Here is a 19,749-nt window from a genome sequence, read left to right as displayed (position 1 = left end):
GACTGAAAGACGAGCCCTCATAAACCCCAAGGGCTGTAGGGTACTGGTGCTCTTAAGGTGTTTTAGGAAATGATCATGCAAGGGAGTAGAATTTTGTATCATTTAAGTTCCAGATCCTCAAGTTACATTCAATCAAATTCATCTGGCACTGGCAAGACCTCCTGGGACTCAAGGTCCTTCTATGTGGAATGGGGGGATGGAATTGAGGAGGACAAGGTTAGACTAAATGCTGTCTAAGGACCCAATCAGTTCTATCATTCTTTGTTCAATCCGGTTTAATTTGACGAATGTTTAATAAGGACGAATGTTAGATTCGTAGGACTTCCTTAGGACTGTGTTAGATACGGGAGGTAATAGAAACAAAGATATGAGTTTGCTTTTGCCCTCAAAGAGCTTACTACAGAGAAACAACATAGAGATAAAAATCAAATAGAATATATGCAAAGTAATTTCCTTCTCCCTGTGATATGGTCTCTGCTCTAAGGTGTCTCCCAGCCCCAACATCCCCAGTTCTAAGGGTCCTCCCAGCTGAGGTAGCCTACCAATCTGTGAGTGAGACAATTCCCAAATAACTCAGTCCCGATTGCTCAATACTTGGCGGAAGAGGTCACCAGCTAAATGAGAACTACTTTGTCATCGGTCTCTTGTTCCCAGCATTTTGGAGGAGGAGGAGGCCGGCAGGAAAAGCTGGAGTGCTTTACCTACATCTCCTACATCTATATTCAATTGAAGTCTTTTCTGAGTCCCCACTGGGTACTTAGCTTTGTGTTTTACTACCCAGTGAAAAATAAGCCAGAGAAATTGTGCTTCCTGCTCTCCAGAACTCATTATCTAGTTAGAGAACTAACGTACCCTAAACAACACTGTCTGACCAAGTGCTAAGTCAATTAAGACCAAATGCCGTCACAAAAACTGTGGGTGGTCTGCAAGAGAATGAATGGAGCATTTCCCAAATTGGAGGACACTTACTAGAGCTTAGCAAGGTCGACCTTTCCTTTAGACAAGGCCCCTAGAGCCCAGAGAAGGAAAGCTTATGCTATAGCAAAGAAGAGAATAGTAACCATAATAACAGATGGCACCTACTATGTGCCAGTCACTGTGCTTTGTAATTATTATCTCATTTGAGCTTCATGATGGCCTTTTGAAGAAGGTGCTATTATTACCCCTAATTTTATAGATGAGGAAACTGAGGCAAATAGAGATAGTGACTTTCACAGAGTCACCCCACTAGGAAATGTCTGAGGCTAGCTTTGAACTCGGGTCTTCCCGACGTTCTGTCTCTTTTGATATCTAACCGCCTTGGATCTTCTGTTTCCTGGCCCCCAAAGAGCCATGACTGTAGTATGGATTAGTCATGGAGGACTTCCTAAAGGAAGTTACCCTGAACTTGACCATGAAGGATGGAGTCATAAGATCAGAAAATGGGTCTTTTGGTATCCAAATTCAGGGTCTTTCCTCACACAAAGGATGAAGAGGCGGTAAAGGAGAGCAACCTTCCTGGAGACTCAGAGGCTTCTAGAATTTTGAAATGGAAGGGACTTTGAAACCATTGAGTCCAACCTCCCCATTTTACAGAAAAGGAAACTGAGGTCTGGCGAGTTAGATAAGAGTCTAGGTGATGTAATGGAAAGTGGCTCCATGGTCTTGGAGATGAAGAGAGAACTGAACTTGAATGTCATCTCTACTGCTTACTAGCTAAGGGACCCAGGACAACTCCTCACCAAAATTGGGATAGACACTTAACCTGCCTACCTCGTAGGGTCACTGTGAAAATCCAGGGAGAGGCAAGCCCTCACTATTCCTCAGAATCTCATGGCCACTTAGGGGCGGGCCCTGCATTCAAAGCTGGGGCTTCTGACTCCCCAGCTTATGTGCATCATGAGGGTGGGATAAGTGGTCAGGGATGACTTTTTAGCAGATGATGGGATTCCGATCTCCAGAACCTTACATATCTTGGAATCTGACTTCCCACCGCCATCACCCCCCCCCCCAGCCTCAATCCAGTTTACAGATGAGGTCACATAGCACGTTAGCAGGAGAGCCACGTCTAGAATCTGGGGCTCCTATGGTAGGAACTGCTCCAGAGATCCAGATGAGGTGATACAAGAACTGCCCCTTAAAGGCTTCAGCTAAACGGAGAAGCACCTCTGGGAGAGGTGCTTGTTGGACATTCTCCAGAAGCAGTCAGCTTAGACACATGCCCCGGTGAGTCATGCTTCCCCATTGGGCCAGCTCTGCCTGACCGAGGGAGGGCGGGGGAGGAGCCTGGAGAAGCTCAGGAAGTGAGCCAGAGGGGCATTCGGGGAAGGGGCCTAGGGGTACTAATAGGCACTTAGCCAGGAAACTAGAACTGTGCCAAGGGGGGGATGAAATAGCACGCTGCCCAGCACCTGTTCCATCAAGTCAGCAGCCCAGATACCTTTTCAGGAGATGGAGTGTGGTGTGTGGCCAGACCTTTGGAACTGGGCTCCAGGGATCTGGGTCAGGACTCAGGGCCTAGGCCTACTACTAACTCTGTCCGTGACCTTGAACAAGCCCATGGCCGTCTCTGGGTCTCATTTTTCTCCTCTGTCAAAATGAAGGAGGTGAAAGGGATGATCCCTGTGACCCTTTCCAGCTTTAGCTCCTATGATTTGATTCGAATAGGTTGGCATGCTGGCATGGAGCCCGGAGAACTTGAAGGGAGTGCTCTGAAAGAAAGCAGGCGCTCACAGCCCCCAGGGGCCCAAAGTGAGCAGCTGGGAGAATGCCTGGAACTGAAGGCAGGCATATTCTCCTTGGAGTGCTGGGTCCCGGACTTGGAGAGAAGAGCCCCTCTGGCTTTTGGGGGCATGGGAGGAAGGTGAAGGACTTTGGGCTTTCCCCTTGTCCCTAGGCCGAGATGGGGCCCAGCTCCGGGGCTGATAACCATCATTCTCCTCGATTTCTCTTTTGCTTCTAAGGTTTGGGAGCCATTTTTTTCATCTTGCCACTCAGGGGGAGGGGGTTCCTAGCCCCGCTTGACTAGTGAGGGAAGGAAGGGAAGCTCAGTTCTCCCTTTGCCAAGGTCCCAGAGCTAGCAAGTGACAGAGAGGGCTCAGGCCTTCTGTGACGAGCCCTGGGCTCTGCCGTGGAATAGTAAGACACATATTCCATGAGCTCCCAGGCTCCCCTGAGCACACAGGAATCTCTCGATCCTGGTGGCTTTCACAGAAATAGAATTTGAGAGCTGAGAAAGACTTTGGCAGCAATCCAGCCCAGCCCATACTATAGGAAGCATTATTATCTTCATTTTACAGATGAGCAAACTGCCAGTTAGAGTCCAACCCTAGGGGAGCCTTTCCAGATTCCCCTGGGAGACTCATATCAAGAATTCTAGAAGGTTCTGCACTCAAGAGGGCTGGGGAAAGCCGTGACCCTCGAACTAGGCTCAGTGTGCACCAGCAAAGGTGTGTGTGTGTGTGTGTGTGTGTGTGTGTGTGTGTGTGTGTGTGTGTCTGGTTTGGACAGCCCAACTCCAGGCTGGGTGAGCCTTGGGTGCCCTTGCATTGCAGGGAAACCAAAATGACTACTTTAGACCTAAGCATTGCAACCTGCTACAATGAATACCATGTCTCAGTCTCCAACAGATTAGCCTGCTGAGGCAGCTCTCCAGCCAGGGGCTTCTCTCTCTCCCTCAGGCCCCACACCTTTACTCCCAAGTGAAAACTGAACCTGAAAGGACAGGAGGAAATCTCCATCTAACTCACCCCGGGAGGGGAAATCAGTCAGTTTCATTGAACAACAATGAAAAGTTCTGTGTCCTGGAGTGGAGGTAGTCAAGAAGGTCTGGTTCCGTCAACTTGGCTTACACACTGGGCTCGCTGAGCCTTTTCTTTCTTGAAAATGGGGGGTTGGATAAATGGTCCTCAAGGGTACTCCTTGGTCCTGAAATTCTGTGTTCTAAAGTCTCATCCAACTCACTGAGTTTATGGTTCTGCGTTCTAAGGTCCTTCCCAGTTCTGGAATTCCCTGTTGCCTGTTTTAAGGATCCTTTCTGGTTGTGATGTTCTCTGTGACAAAGTTCCTCCTACTTGTCACATTCTAGAATATATGGCCCTCCTCCGATACCCTCTGATTGTATGTTGAGACCACAAGCCAGAGACAGAGGGGGCATTGCTAGCAGATGAGCTGGTTCCTCAGTTGACTATTCGCCCAATGATTTGGGGTCTTTTGGAATCTCTTACCCCAAGTAGCTCAGCACGTGGGCAGTTCTGTTCTCCACAAGTCATGGTGTTTTCTCCCTGATGTAGATTCTGCCCATGGAAAGACAAGCTGGCAGAGAGGTATCTTCAGGTCTGTGCATCAGTGGTCAGGGACCATCTGGGTGGGGGTTGTGGTGCAGAACAATGAGGGACCTTAGAGCACATCTAAGCCAACCCTTTCATTGTACAACTGGGTAAACTGAGGATCAGGGAGGTTGAGCAACTTGCCTGAAATCAGAGTTAAATAGCAGCAGAGCCGTCATTTGGACTTGGGAGTTCTCCCTACATCCCGAAGCCCAAGGATGCCAGAGCTGCCCCATTACCTGCATCTCTAGGGAATCTTGGGCATCACAAGCCCCCTCCCCCTAACCCCAGTCAGCTTCTCTTTCCATGGTGACATCATCAGGCATGGCAGGCTCTCACGGAACCGGTCTGACTAGGTGACCGGGAAACACAGAAAGAGAGAGGAACTCCAAGGATGCCTATAGGCCCCACAGCCACTGCTGCTGCCGCCACCAACAAGCTGTCGCCACCTTCCTCCTCTGCTTTGGGCTCTCCTGGCTGCATCTCTCTCAAAACTGGTGCAGGAGGCCGGGGACAGGAGTATTGTCACCACTGATTCGGGAGGTAGCTTAGCAGTTTGGGGCAAGACTGCATTTTAATTCAAGAAGATCTCAGTTCCTGTGGATACCCATATTGGCAACCTGGGAGTCAGCCATCCTTCACCGTTCCCTCTCCCTCAACCTCATACCCCCATTAAGCTCTAAGTCTTGAAAATCTTACTTCCTCAATGTTTGTTCCCTTTGCTCTACTCACATGGCAGCCACTATAGTCCAGAACCCCTATTAGTTACCTCTCACGTGGCCAAGACCTTCTAATTGGTCTTTGAGCTTCCTGTTGACCTTGGGGCCCTCCCTATTGACCTTAGGATCTGTGGTACTTTCACACTTCTATTCATCCATCTTCCTACCAAAGGGATTTTCCTCAAGTTTTGCCTTGATAACGTCCTCCCCTACTCAAGTAACTCTAGTGGTTCTCCAGTGGTTCTAGGATCAAGTTGAAAATCTTCTGTTTGGCATTTCAAGGCTCTTACAGCCTCACTCCAGTCTATCTTTTGAGGCCGATACATTATTCCCACTCGTGCATTCAATCTGCCGCATGAATCAGCCCGCTCGGTTTACCCACACCATGCCATTGTCTTCCGCCTGTTTCGGGGTTGTCTTCCAGACCTGGCACACTCCTCACTTCTGTCCCTTGGACTTACTCCCTTCAAGGCTCATCCCAAGTGTTGTTTCCTCCTTAGTCATTAGGGTCTTGCTCTCATCACCATGTATTTATTTAGTATGTGTCCTGTCCCTTGAAAGCTGGCCTCCCAGCCGGAAGATGTAGGGCCAAATATCGCCTCTGGCACACACTGACTGGTAACTCTGGACAAATGACAGCTTCTCAGCATTCTGGGCCACTACTTAAGATGATCAATTGTCAAGAAGGCGCCAACCTGGAAGGACGCGGGGAGCTTCTTCATCTGTCATTCACTATCCTGATGAAATCCCAAGGAACCTTTATCTCCATATGCCATGTTTACCCATTGGCAAATGTGTTGTCTCCCCAAGTAGAAGGAGGGCAGGAACCATTTTGTGTACTAACATTAAGTACATAGTAGGTGCCTAATGAATGCCCGTGGCTCAGGTCAGTCCCGTCTCTTCTTCTCTTTCCCGGCCAAGTGACCTTGGCCAAGTCACTTAGTTGCAACATCCACCCAAGATAATAGCTGACAGTTGCTGAGGAATGTATGTGAGAACACCACCAACTTTTAAGTTCTAACTAAATGGCGGTTATTACGATTGTTGGAATTCCTCACAGATTCCGAGAGGTAAGACAGTTTTCCCGAGATCGCCCAGCTCTGCACCAAGATGAGGAAGAGCAGTTACTTGGTTCTCTAGCGCCTTAAGGTTTCTAGGGCTGGGAGCCTCCCTTTCCCCTCCCTTCCATTTGTCTGCCTCACCATGGGAACCTGCTGGCAATCACTGTCATTACCCTTATCATTGCTGATGACATTTCCCTAGCTCTTCAAGGTTTACAAAGCTCTTTCTATCTAAGATTTCATCGGATCCTCGGAAGGATCATTATCTCCATTTCATAGCTGAAGAAGCTGAGACTCAAAGACTCCTTTGCCAAAACCTTTAGCTAACAAGCAGAGACAAGGTACAGGGGCGACGCATACAGGCTTAGGAGTCAGAGCCCTGACTTTGGATCCTTCCTCTCGTGTGATCTTGGCCAAGTCACTTCCTGTGAGCCTCGGCATCAGTTTCTTCATCTATCAATCACATGAAGGGGTTGGACTCAGTGGCCGCTGAGGTCCCGTGGAGCCTAGTCATTGCTCCCCTTTCTGCATGTTTGTGCACAAACGTGTGTTCACAGAGTCGTGTGACTCCATTCAGAGATGTGCGCATGTAACACATGTACGGGGACTAGCGTATTCAGTTATATACTCTTCCTCTCTCCCCCACGTACCCACATAGACGCCAAAACCCAGAGATACCACTCTAATTGGCTCTTTTTTTTTTTTTTTTGGTGAGTCAGTTGGGGCTAATGACCTGCTCGGGGTCACACAGGTAGTAAGTGTCTGAGCATGGAATTGAACTCGGGGCTGGCGCTCTATCCACTATGCCACCTAGCCACCCCTAACCAGCTCTTTAAGGAGACCACGAAAGCTAAATGACCTTAAGATTCTGGAGCTGAAAGAGACTTGGAAATCATCTGGCTAAAACTCCTCATTATAAAGTTAAGGAAACTCCGAAGCACAGAGGCATTTGTCCCAAAGGGCACAAGTGAGTGAGCAGATGAGCTGGAGCTGGAACCCAAGTTTCCCGCCTCCCAGATCCCTCTCCTTCCCACTGCTTTTGGAACTCACCGACCATGGGGGCCTGGGCTCCCCCACCGGGCCCCTTCCCCACCTTCCCCCGCCCCCTCCAACTGTTGGACGGTTGGCGTTGCCATAATCAGAGCTGCAGCTGGTGGCATCCACATGTCTGGGAAGCCTGGAGCCCAGCTCAGCTGCCCCAAAGAGCGAGCTGACAGACAGCATGAATAAAGCCACAGCTATACCATGCCCAAAGTATTTATAGCTCCGTTTACAAGGCAACAGGGGCATTGAGAGATGATTAAAAAAAAAATCCAGTTAATCCAGCCATGGAAATAGGCTCTGGCCCATGTGTAATGCATTTAGGAGAAATTGGAGGCCAGATTCATGAAAGTTGGGCGTGAAAAACATGGAATCTCTGGCTTGGAGGCAAAGCTCTGGAAAGTACTTTCCCCTCTCTGGGCCTCTGTTTACCCATACAGAGGGAAAGGTTGTAAGAGATGATATCGAAGGTCCCTTCCCGGCTCTGCTATTCTAGGTTCTAAAGTCCCTCTCCATCCTGCCATTCTCTGATCTTGTTCTCTACCATTCCAGAGCTCACATTCTCAAAGTTCTCTTCTGGCTTTAACATGCTACGTTCTAGGCCTCCTTCTAGCTCACTCCCATTTTGTGTGTTTTATTTCCTGTTGATTCACCGACATGCCAGGTTCTCCCTGAACTTTCAGCCAGAAAGAAGCTTGGGCTTTGGTTGCTGGAAGGAGAAGCTCTTGGCATCTGGGCCCGGGATGACCGTAAGCTTAGAAGGCCGATGCATGGGTGGAGCAAAGTTTGCACATCATTCTGGCCGCTCCTTGACGCACAACCAAATGGAGTGAGTGCCAGTCTGGCTAGAGACAAAGGGTCAGTCACCATCCCCAAGATTGGCTGGCTCCTTGCTAAGAGGTCAGGGCCAAGCTATTTCGAAGAGGATGGCCTGCTGTTTTCTTGAGCTTGCTGGCTTCCAGAAAGTCTCAGTCCCACTTGTTTCCACACAGCTCAGCCTTGGAATTTGTGCTCAGTTGCTCTAAGTTCGAATCTGCGTTTCTCTCTCCTTGATAGATCTTCTTTAGGTACCTCCGTTTCCTTGAATGTTCCAGAGGGTTCTATGATGGCTCTTAGAACACAGTCAGAAGCTGAGAGGGATTTTTGAAGAGGCAATGGCAGAGTTAGAAAGGTCCTTAGAACAGGGTATGTTAGATTATGAGGGCCCTTAGGATAGAGAATGGCAGAAGTGGGAGGGTTCTTAGAACAGCAAGTGTCAAAGGTGAGAGAGAGCTTAGAGATCTAGTCCAACTCAGTTGGCAATGGAGGAAATTGAAACTTGCCTACAGAGTCATACATACTCTTCCTCTACTTGGCTCTGGATGCCAAGGGAATAGCAACAGTCACAATGCCCACAATGCCTCTTGAGCCCTTGCCAGCTCTTAATCCGGCTATTTCTTAAAGTCTTAGGTAAACAATGGGTGTTAGGAGGGAAGGGGGAAGCTGCACTCTGAGTAAGCTGAAGGATGCCAAGCGTTGGAGCTAATGGAGGGCCTCAGCCCAAGGCAGAAAGTGGGTGCCAGGGAGTCCAGGCCCAACCCCCCTGAGAGCCTCAGGTTAGGGAGGGCTCTCACTGTCCTTGGAAGGGCAATGTGGGGCAGCCAGACACTTTTCTGTCTTTGGAGTTGGGACACCTAAATTTGGATCCTGGCCTTCCCCACTTTAGCTGGGTCCCCACAAACAAGTCACTTAAGTCTCCAAACCCATGTTTCTTCATCTGTCAAATGGACACAAGTACTGAGCATACCCACTACTGGTCAAGGTCATTGGGGACAAAGTATCTTAAAGCGCCTGGGAGATGTCCAGAGGAATCATTATCATTATCTTTCAAGCTCTGCCAAAGGGCCTGGGGCGGGGGGCAGAGGCTTGGTTACAGAGCTTCATTTTCAGGAAAAAAGCTAAGGGAGGACTTAACAGGGCAAGTTATAAGTGTCCGCAGTCTGGTGCCGAGGGTAAAAGAAGGAAGGGCCAGAGCAGCTAGTTCCCAGGGGGAGAAGAGAGAAAATGTGGAAGGAAGGAAGGAAGGAAGGAAGGAAGGAAGGAAGGAAGGAAGGAAGGAAGGAAGGAAGGAAGGAAGGAAGGGAGGGAGGGAGGGAGGGAGGGAGGGAGGGAGGGAGGGAGGGAGGGAGAAGGAAGTGAGGAAGGGAGGAAGGGAGGAAGGGAGGAAGGAAGGAAGGAAGGAAGGAAGGAAGGAAGGGAGGGAGGGAGGGAGGGAGGGAGGGAGGGAGGGAGAGAGAAGGAAGGAAGGAAGGAAGGAAGGAAGGAAGGAAGGAAGGAAGGAAGGAAGGAAGGAAGGAAGGAAGGAAGGAAGGAAGGAAGGAAGGAAGGAAGGAAGGAAACAAGCATTTATTAAGCATCTACTACATGCTGGGCACTGTACACTAAGCTAAGCACTTTACAAATATTATCTCATTTGATCCTTACAAGAAGCCTGGGAAGCAGGTAGCTATTATGAGCCCCATTTTACAATTGGGGAAACTAAGACAAATAACGGTGACATGATTTGCCCAGACTCACATGGCTAGTGTTTGAGGTTGGATTTGAATTCAAGTCTTCCTGACCTCTAGTTCAGTGGCTTCTAGCTCCCCATCCTGCCATTTACTTGCTGGCTACTCTTGGCCAAGTCCTTTAAGCTCTATGGGCATGCTCTGGAAAACAAAGGGGCAAGGGACAGGGTTGGACAGTCAAAGCACAAATGCTAATTGCAGACCTCTTCCCCCCAAGGGGTAATAGGAGCTGGGTCACTGGGCAGCCTCTACACCTACCCCAGGCCTGAGCCACACTTGGCATTTGCCCTTCTTTGTTCTGCCTTCAGTTCCTGCATACATCTCCTTCTAGTTGTTGGGGGTAGGGTGCTGGCTCCCCTCGAATCTCTGCTAAGGAGGTGGAGAGGAGCTTTCTCTCCCATAATGCCTTCTTCCCTCCCTTCTTCCTGTAGTCATAACTAATGGCTTACATGGTGTCTAAAGGTTACTACAGGGATCTTCAGAACTAGACATCATCCTTCTCCTCTTCTTCCATTTACTTCTTTTCCTTCTCCTCCCCTTTCTCTTCCTCCTTTTCCTCCTCTTGCTGCAGTTGCTGCTCTTCTTCTTCCTTCTTTTCTTCCTCCTCCCCAACCTCAGTTTACTTGCTACAGTGTAATAGGAACAGAATCTTTGCTGCCCCCTTGATTTTCATTTATAGTCCCAAATGGAGGTAGAGATTGGGGCTTGGCCTGCGATTTCCTTGGGATACACAACTTCTGGATGGGGAAATACCCTCTGCCAATTTCCAGTCTTAGAATTGCCTACTGGAGCTGGGAGAAAGTAAGTTACTTGGCCAAGATCAAAGCCAGCTCTCTCTTCACTCCAAAATCAAACAAAATCAAACACGATCCAAACATAGCCTAAGAAATGACACAGCTGGCCTCAGATACTTGCTAGTTATGTGACTGAGCAAATCACTTAAGTCTATTTGCCTCAGTTTCCTCATCTGTAAAATGAGCTGGAGAAGGAAATGGCAGACCACTCCAGTATCTCTGCCAAGAAAACCCCAAGTAGGATTACAAACAGTTGAATACAATTGAAATAATTCAGCAACAATAGCATTAAAAAAAAAAAAAAGAGTGGTGATATAGCGTATTGAGTTCAGCCAAGAGCCAGGAGTACAGTTTTCCTAGAATGGAGGAGGGGGGGATTATGGGAGAAAAGACTGGATCCTGAGTATGGATGGTTTTAAACACCAGGCAGAGGACCTTGAGTTTCATTCTAGAGGTGGGTGACATGGAGCCACTGAAAGTTGGAGAAGTAAGATAGAAAGATCTGCACATCACGTTGAATTGATGTTGGATTGCTTGCGGTTTGGGGGAGAGGGGAAGGGGAGAGGGAAAAAAATTTGGACCACAAGATTTTACAAAGGTGAAGGTTGAAAACTATCTTTTCATGTAATTGGGAAATAAAATCTTGCTGAAAAAAGATCTATAGGAGGATCAGTTTGGCAGTTATATACATATATATACATACATATATATGTGTGTGTGTGTGTGTGTGTGTGTGTGTGTGTGTGTGTGTGTGTGTGTGTGTAAATCTGTAACTACACATTTCTATTTCTAGCTAGGAGGAAGGGAGACCATTCTAATACTTCTGCTGGGGAATGATGAGACTGTGCTGGGAGAAAAGAATATAGCTCAGACTTGTGCAAAGAGAATAGGCAGGACCTGAGAACAAGAGTTGGGGGGAGACAAAAGAGAAGAAGGAAGACTAAGTCCGCGATTTTGAACCTGGAAGCCTGGGAGATGGCTGGTAACTGGTGGAAGTAGGGAAGTTTGGAGGAGGGGCAGGTTTACACTTTCACCCTGGACATGTTGGGTTTGAGGGGCCTCAGGACTGAAATGAGATAAAATTTGTAAAGTACTTGGCACAGTGCTTGGCACATAGTAGGCACCTGTTCCCTTTCCCTTCCCTGCAGGACATTCAGGTGGAGCTGTCCAACAAACAGTTGGCCAAGCCAGACTGGAGTTGGACAGGAGAAAGAGATTTGGGACTTGGATGTATTCTGTTCTAAGGGCCCTTCCCCTTCTCACATTCTATATTTCTGCCATCTATCTCTCTGTCCAAAGGAGATGCGGCCTTCGGGGCTTCATCTTGCAAGACATGAGATTTGCTTTAAGGCAGAATACCCAGAAACAAGACAGCCATTTGCATGTCTTTACTTAGCAGAGCTAGAAGAACCATTGGAATATAAAATGTTAGAGCTGGAAGGGAAATTAGAAATCAGCTCAGTCAACACTCATTTTACAGATGATGAAATTTTAAGCTTGACAGTTTCAGACAACTATTTCTTAATGGGCTACTCCTCTACTCAAGAACCTAAAATGGCTTCCTATTGCCTAACAGATCATGTCTGAGTATTTCTGTATGATTTTCAAGGCCCTATATGATATGGTCCCACTCCCCTATTGGACCGGATCTTCCCCCTTCCTTCTCAACTTGTCACATTTGCTGCAGTCATGCAAGGCCCTTCCTCATCTTCCCTGCTAATGCTGGGGGTAAGTCCAACCTCCAAGCCTTTGTCTTGCTCTTCTCAGGAATCATCAAATGCTGTTTCCGTCTTCTCATCTATGCAAATCCATCCCTATCTTTCAAGGCCCAGTTCAAGTGGCCTCCTCCCCACAAGGCCTTCCGCAACAGTGCCAGCCAACCCTAATCTCTCCCTTCTTTTGGCCCTTCCAGCTTTTAAGTTTTTTATGGAGGAATGAAGGAATGAAAAGGCTCTTATCAAACGCTCACTATGTACAGAGCATTGTGCTAAGTGCTGGGAATACAGATAGGAAAGCAGTCCCAGCTTTGGAGGTGCTCAGCTTCTAATAGGAGGAAGCAAGACATAGATAGTTCCATGTACGGGTCAGCTGGCAGGTCCTGTAATGAATCTTGTCTCCTGGATTAGACTAGGAGTTCTTCACAGTCAATAATGCCTTCTCAGAGCAGCCTAGAATTGGATATATCTCCAGAGGGCATCCACTTGGATCCACTGGCCAAAGCAGGAATTCTTTTCTCAGCATCCCTGAGCAGGGTTCTTCCTGCCTACCACTTTTTTAAAAAAATAGCTTTTTATTTCCCATATTCAACATTCACCCCTGTGAAACCTTGTGTTCCAAATTTTTCTCCCTCCCTTCCCCAACCTTCCTCCCCTAGACAGCAAGTAATCCAGTACTTTGGAAAAGTAAACATGTGCAGCTCTTCTATACGTATCTCCACATGTATCATACTGCACAAAAAAAAAATCAGATCCAAAAGGAGAAAATGAGGAGAAAAAGCGCAAACAATAAAACAACAAAAAATGAAAATGCTGTATTGTGACCCACATTCGGTCCCACAGTTCCTTCTCTGGCTGCAGATGGCTCTCTCTATCCCAAGTCTAATTAAAATTGGCCTGAATCTTGTAGAAGAGGGCCACGTCCATCAGAAGTGATCATCACATAGTATTGTTGTTGAAGTATACAATGATCTTCTGGTTCTGCTCACTTCACTTGGCCTCAGTTCCTGTAAGTCTCTCCAGGCCTTTCTGAGATTGTCCCGCTGATCGTTTCTTATAGAGCAATAATATTGCATAGCATTCTTACACCATAACCTATTCCGCCATTCTGCAACTGATAGGCAGCCACTGGGTTTCCAGTTCTTTGCCACTACAAAAAGGGCTGTCACAAACATTTTTTGCCTCCCATTCTTTGCCACCGGTTTGCCGTGTGGCTTTGGAAAACTATCTTTCCATGTCTGAGACTCAGTTTTGTCCATGGGGTTTGGCCTGATGGTCATATTTATTCTCTTCTATCCCATTCAAGGCTGGGCATGTGGCAAGCAGTTCAGAGAGGGAGCCCAGGAGGTGCCAATATGATGCTAAGTCTGAGCCCTGGCCCCTAGCCCTGTTCTCTCTCCCATTGAACTCTTCCCTCCAGCATAGGGGTAGAGGAACTGCCCCCTTCTCGGGTTGGAGCTGGGCTCCCCTGTGCTCCTGGCTCCAGGTCCTAGGTGAGCTGCTTTCCGGACCTCAGGCAAGAGCCAGCTCTGGGCTCTGGGCCTGGGCTGTGTAACTCTTTCCCAATGTAAAAACAGGAAACGTCTCCTTGGTATTGGCAAATGAGGAAACCTAGTAAGAGGGGCCCTGGGCAGCTGCTGTCCCTGCCTTACATGCCTACCGGGGGCCGTGGAAACGGCAGGGCTGGAGAAATCAGGCCTGTGTGGCTATTTGTTCTCGATTATCCACGACCCTCCTTAAAGACCATCCCCACCTCACCTCAATCAGTCCTTCCTCGACCAGTCAGACATAAGTCTGACCCCTGGCACAGAGCAGAAGCTGGTACAGCCTGAGGGCTGACTGCTATGACTCATGGACGGGGAGAAGAAGGGAAGTCTGGGCCATGGGCAGGGGTATCTATTGACTTCTGGGTAGGGCCTGGGGGCTCTAGGTCTTATGACTCCAAGGAGCCATGTGGTTAGGCCAGCTTGCTTTGAGCAGATACTGGCCAAGGCTGGGAAGGGAGTTGCCCAGTCCATCTGATTGGAGGCAATACCTGCAAACTGGCTGGGCTTCTTTAGGAAACTCTCTCCCCCTACCTCGTCCCTGCCCAGACATCATTTGTCACCTCTTCCTTTCCTGATGGAACATTGTTTCCCATCCACCGCATCCTGGGCGATGTGGCACCTCCACCAGTCCACCTTTTCCTGGTCCACCAGAGAAAGTCACAGCTGGAAGAAACTATCCATGTATCCGGGATTCCGGGCGACACAAACACAAGGAATACACAAGGGTACCGCGGTCAAGGCCCAAATAACACAGATGGCCCGGCTACAGCTCATCTATTTCTCATGTTGTCTCTCCTCATCCAATGTTTTGGCCTGTGGGGGAATCTGTGTTTCAACAGCCCCTTCTTTCTATTTGACTTCCTCAGATTCCCTGCTAGAAATGGTGACCCCATCAGCCAATATTCAATGTAGTCATCCCCCAATACCTCTCAGGGTTTTCAGGTCAATGTGGCATCGCACAGTCCTAGGCACAAAGGATCCTCTGAATTCCTCTCTAAATCTAGCTCTCTCAAAGCCCTATTCTCCCTACTATGACAACAAGTAGGCCCTATGTAGACCATGGGTTCACCTTCATTCTCTAATTTCAGTTCTCTTGCTAGCTCAGTGACCCTGAACAAGTAATAGTAAAACAAGATGGTAGAATCTCTGGGTCTCGGTTTCAGTAAAATGTGACTATAGTCCTTGTCTCACCAATATGGTGGGATTGTGATATTATAGAAATACACATAGAATCCAGAACCACTGAGCAAAGTGCCACATAAACTCTAAAATGCCCTATGTATGGAACTATTATCTACAGACTGTGGCCAACCACTGAGCAAAGTGCCACGTAGACTTTAAAATGCCCAACGAATGGGAATCATTGTCTACAGACTGAGGCCTGAATCGTGCCAGTGCTCTTTTGCTGGAAAGATGATTATCCCTGTCCCCTCTACCCCCACCCTTCTTGTGACCACACGGAGATTGGTCCACAGGGATTCCCTTTGGCCACAGTGGAGAAGGGAGGTGATGAGAATTGGGGAGGGGTCCCCAGGTGCGGAGAGACTTGGGAAGACGAGGCAGGGGTACTGTATGAAGGCATAAATTATGAGCTCGTTTCGTAATGTCACCTGGCTCTGGTTTTGATGGCCCATCCATCTTCTCCATGGACGGGAGAAGGCAGGATGCCATCTGGCAGTGACCAAACCACGTACTCTCGGCACTTTCTGAATGCCAAGACGTGAATGGGGAAAGACCAACTTTGGATGGGAAGACCTGGATTCAAATCTTGGTTCCAATGCTTCATAGCCATGCAACCTTAGGCAAGTTACAGAACTTCTCAAAGCTTCAGTTTCCTCATCTGCAAAATGAGGGTGATATTTTCATAGCCCCCATCTTAGGACTGTTGTGAGTAAACTTTGGAAACCTTAGTGTTCTATGGGAATGGGAATTTGGGAGCTGGAAGAGCCCAGAGGACGTGAGCATAACGTCAACAAGGGGCCTTCCTCCAAAGCACCATAAGATAAGGAAGCCCTGGGAGTGTGTCCAAGGTAACACAGCTTGTTCATAGTGTGGCTGGAATTCTAACTTAAGGCCTTGGACTCCAACCTCAGTTCTCTTCAAGTGCTCCCACACTGCCTTCAGATAAGGAAACCAACTCCCGGAGGAGCTCATTAGGTAGCTAGTGAGTAGCAGAAACACTTGGCTCAGGAGAGAAGGGGAGGGCAGCTTTTCTGAAAGGCACAGAAGTCACTAGGGGTTCTTTTTCAGTTAAAGGCAACACTTTGGTCTTTCGCAACGGTTCTCATGAGGCAAGCAAGAGAAATCTTCTGTTGAAAAAGGCTGAAGAAGCTATATCTGGGAAGGTGGGAGAGCAAGGAGGGGATGGTCGGGTCCCAGCCATCCCACAGAGAAGCACCTTCCCAGAGATCTACAGGGTAACAGTAAGTGGAGGGAACATCTCAGGCTTTGGGTCAGCTGGTAAAAATGTCTAGAGTTGGAAGGAGCGCCTGGTTTAAGAAAAAGCAAGCAGACCATTGTCACTGGATCTCGGGATATGTGGTTCGAGCACGTACACGGTACTCCAGATGTACAAAGCCTGGAAAGGAAAAGGGGCAGGTGGTGAAGGAATGGAAAAGTCAGAGAAGATTTTTATATTGGATCCTGGGAGAAATAGGGAGTGCCTGGAGTTTGTTGAGGCGGGGCAGGGAGAGCAATGTATTTAAACTTGTGCTTTCAGATCACTTTGACAGTTGAGGGGAAGAGAGACAAGGGTACGGAGCTACTGGAGTTCAGAAGACCAGTTTGTCAGGCTCTTGCTGGAGGGCCTGCACCAGAAGGTGGCTGAATCACAGGAGAGGAGGGAGTGCAAAAAAATAGATGTTGCAAAGGTCAAAACGCTGGATTGGCTATGGGGGAATGACACAAGAGTGAGCAAAGACGGTATCTAGATTGGTAGCTTTATTCTTCTCCTTGGTGAGTGACCAGCCCTAGTTGCTCCCTTACCTACTCCTGGCCACACAGACAGGACCTATCAATGTATGACAGCACGAGGCTTAACAAAAGGAAATTCTTGCTGCTTTTTGCCAAGGACACTAGTAATGGTGACTCCTACTCCTCGGTCAGTCACTTGTGTTGATTTCCGGATTTGCTCAAAAAAAAAAAAAAAAAAAAAAAAAAAAGATTTCCAACCCACCAATATCATTTCATTTCAGAAACTTCTAGTGCTCCAAACCAGCAACCAATCAGCCTCCCCCACATACACATACACCCTCTATCTGGGCTTGCCTTTACCGGTCCCTTCCGCCGGTATGAATCGTACCTTTGTGTCCGTGCCTCAGTTTTCCTTGGGGACTAAACATGGGAGCAGAAGTGGCTCCTGCCCAATTTACATCTCTGAGACTGGGCAGAGAGCAGCTTGTCAGCCTATAACCCAGCATAGGGGAAGGGAAAGAACGTTGGCCTTAAAATCAGAAGATCTGGCTTCTGCTCTGGCCTCTTCCTCCTCTGGGTTATCTTGGCAAATCAGTTGTCCTCTCCGGGCCTCAATTTCCTCCTCTGTCAAATAAGAAAGTAAGTGGCTGATTCTAGATTTCCTCACATCTCAAACAGTCCATGAGCCCGTGGGGCAGGGAGACTCATGCAGTAAGTGAAGTGGAGCAAAGATAGAACTAGAGAAAAGCAGACTCATTCAGGAGATCTGGGTTCCATGAAGCCCAGTTGGCACCTGAGACAATTCCTGGGCCTCAGGGAACTGCTCTATGAATTGGGCAGGATGCTTACACTCCCTGCCTACAGAGCATAGCTTCAGGGAGGGAAGGGAACATTTGTAAACCGGAAAGTACCGTGAACTAACTGGTACCAGTTCTGGGATTTCACTCTTTTCTCCCTGAGTTGGGAGCTGGGGGGGATCAGCCTTGTGCAAGGCAGATTAACCAGCTGCAGGTAACCCCAAGCCAGGACCGGGGCCAGGCTTGGGTTTGTTTGTCTTGGGGATTTGGGGCCCTGTTCTCGTCATGCCAGCCCCACCAACCCTGAATGGAAGCATAATGACAGCTGCTGAAAAATGCCTCCCCCTGTCAATTATCCAGCTCCAAGCCAGCCCCTGGGAGCTGTTCTTGCACGCCCACCCCATCAGACATGCTTCTTGCTCTTGCAGGCCGGGCCTCACCCTGCCCAAGCCTGGCCCCCTGCCTTCCCCCCACCTCATCTTCACCTCTCACCTCCTGCAATTGCTTTTAAAGGATTATTCTGAGAGCCATGACTAGTGAGGCTCCAGCTTCAAGATAGCCTGGGTATAGAGCTCAAGAGCATCCTGCCATTTCTTGGCCTGGCTAGAAGTCAGAAAACCCAGGTTCAAACTCGGATTCCATCCTTTACTTACTGGAAAAGTTTGGCCAAATCACGTTCTCCTCTTGGGGCCTCAGTTTCTTCCTCGGGAAGATTAATAGGTTGGATTAGATGATCTCAGATTCCTCCCAGCCCCCATCTTCCCCATCCTACCCCTGACATGCCATGTTCCAAGGTCCCCTTCACCTCAGACATTCCCTGCTCTAAACTGCCATCACGGCTGACATTTCTTGTTCCAAGTTCCCTCCTGGCATCGGCCTTCTCCGTCCGTTCTGAGCTCCACTTCGGACGATTCAGGGTGTGCATCTGGGCCTCTTGTCCTCTGTTCCCCCGGCCGGGTCCCACCTGAAGAGATTCCCCATTCAGCTCCAGCCATTGGGCTTTTTTTCTGTGGAGCCCAGGAGCAAGTGACTTCTCCTTCCTGTGAGATGTGGGCGCCCAAGGGCATTCTTTGCTCTGCTTTTCAGGATCCCTCTTGGCATGCTTTGTAACTCCCGGTGGGGCTCATCAGCTCTCTGATTCCCTCAGCTACACACCCCTCTAACTAGGTCACCTGCTAGAACAGGCCCTGAGCCAGCAGCCTGTGGTTAGGCAGACTGAAAGGGCCTTGATTTATCCTGAGAAGGGGAACTCCTGGAGTTGGCAGCTGAGTTTGCCCTTGGGCCATACCCTTCCCACCTAAACTTAGCCTCTCCTTCTTCCTCCTGCTTAGAACCCCCCCAGAAAAACCCTCACGGAAATGAGCTCATAGCTAAAAGGGACCTCAGAAGTCCAGACCTCTCATTTTACAGATGAGCAAACCAAGCCCAGATAAGTGACTCGCACACTTGGTCACAGGGGGAGTAGGCCACATCAGTTGAAGGAACTGGGGAAAACAAAACTTGGGGGACATGAGAGTTGTTTTCAAATATCTGTCACGTCTGTCATATTACAAGACCTCGCTCTGCCTGAATCCATCAGAAAGAACCAAGAGTAGTAGGGGAAACAGATTTAGATTTAGAGACAGATTTAGGCTTGGGATAGGGAACAAAAACTTTCTACCAATCAGAGCTGTCCAAAGTAAAATGGACTGCATCAGGGTAGTGAGTTCTCTGTCACTGGAAGTCTTCAAGCAGAGAAGCTAGCTGAGCACTTATTGGGGATGTTATGGAGGAGGGTTTTGTTAACCATGGGAAGGACTAGATGTGGACCATTCAAACTAAGAGGTTCTGGAATTCTTCCTGGGCCAAGACTACTAGTATTCCAATTGTGGGCCAGCAGTGGGACCAGCCAATGAAGAAGGGAATAAGAGAAGGGAATAACTGTGAATAACTGTGTGGGAAGGACCCAAGGGCATTAAAAGGACCAAGAAGGCTTTTTTGGCTTGCGGACTCTTGAACTTATTTTATGAAAGGTTGGTCCCCTGTCCCTGAGCCATTCCACAGTGAGATTTGGGACAGAACAGGAACCCAGCCCTCCCTTTTCCTCCTCTTCATCTTGGGTTCAAATGTTCAGGATGCAGGATCTTGGGCTCCCTTTCATTTTTATGAGCGAGGAAGCCTTACTCTTTCAATACTTACTTCCCTCAGAAAAGTTTTCTTCATTTCCCCAGAATTCCCATTCACCATTCGGCAAGGTAGGATGAGAGCCATTTTGGGAGTCAGGAGCCCTGGCTTCCCATCTTGGCTTTAGCACTGAGACTTTGGACAAG

General features: G+C 48.5%; 1 protein-coding gene across 1 annotated transcript in view; it reads left to right on the top strand.

Annotated features, from left to right (window-relative positions):
* Nucleotides 1–19,749, top strand: part of SLC16A2 (solute carrier family 16 member 2) — a 102,519-nt gene that overhangs the window by 14,302 nt on the left and 68,468 nt on the right. The gene's annotated exons all lie outside the window — the stretch shown is intronic.

The sequence above is a fragment of the Sminthopsis crassicaudata genome, chromosome X (genome assembly GCF_048593235.1).
Source record: "Sminthopsis crassicaudata isolate SCR6 chromosome X, ASM4859323v1, whole genome shotgun sequence".
NCBI lineage: Eukaryota > Metazoa > Chordata > Mammalia > Dasyuromorphia > Dasyuridae > Sminthopsis > Sminthopsis crassicaudata.
The sequence above is the reverse complement of the archived record's forward strand: the minus strand, read 5'-3'. Positions and strand labels throughout refer to the sequence as shown.